The sequence below is a fragment of the Seriola lalandi genome, unplaced genomic scaffold (assembly GCF_002814215.2).
Source record: "Seriola lalandi dorsalis isolate HSWRI2012SDOR001 ecotype SW California unplaced genomic scaffold, Sedor1 jcf7180001996302, whole genome shotgun sequence".
NCBI classification, from domain to species: Eukaryota; Metazoa; Chordata; class Actinopteri; order Carangiformes; family Carangidae; genus Seriola; species Seriola lalandi.
The window spans coordinates 1-529 of NW_019466967.1; the positions used below are offsets into that span (position 1 = coordinate 1).

The window sequence follows — 529 nt, forward strand, 5'->3', positions numbered from 1 at the left end:
TGATTAGCCAAAACAGGTTAATCCAAGCAGAATACGAAGCACCCTACAGTTGGTGTCTTCCGACCTTTCAAGAAGAAGTTATTTTGCCAGTACCATGGCCCATCAACAATGCTGTTACGCATTCGGTCATGTCCGTTGAGTGGGTTTGCACGATCGTAATGGGTTCAAAACTGCAGGGGGAGCCGACTTCCTTTCTTCGAGCCAACGACAAAGTGTCAGGTGAAACTCTGTGTTTGTGTCATTGCTTGGCTTTCCACAAGGCGAAAGAAGGTTGCACCGTACCCGGCCGCACTAAAATGCCGGAACGATGCGTGGAGCGAACGGAGCAAGCCCCTTTTTCAGCTCCCAGCTCTAAAAATCACTTTAATATGTTTGTCCTCGTATAGAGGACATATCAGATATTAAACTGATAAGAACAGATACTACACTTGATCTTAGCCAAAAGGCCGAGAAGCGATGAGCTCCCGGTGTCTGATGTCCAAGTCACACTCTTGGCACAAATCTCACTAGTCGCGGTTTCCTGTTTCTG

General features: G+C 47.3%; 1 non-coding gene across 1 annotated transcript; it reads right to left on the bottom strand.

The window, feature by feature from the left end:
- Positions 1–266: 266 nt before the first annotated feature.
- Positions 267–458, bottom strand: LOC111661421 (U2 spliceosomal RNA). The gene has a single exon (XR_002761221.1). It is a non-coding gene; the product is annotated as a U2 spliceosomal RNA (small nuclear RNA).
- Between the last annotated feature and the right edge of the window lie 71 nt (positions 459–529).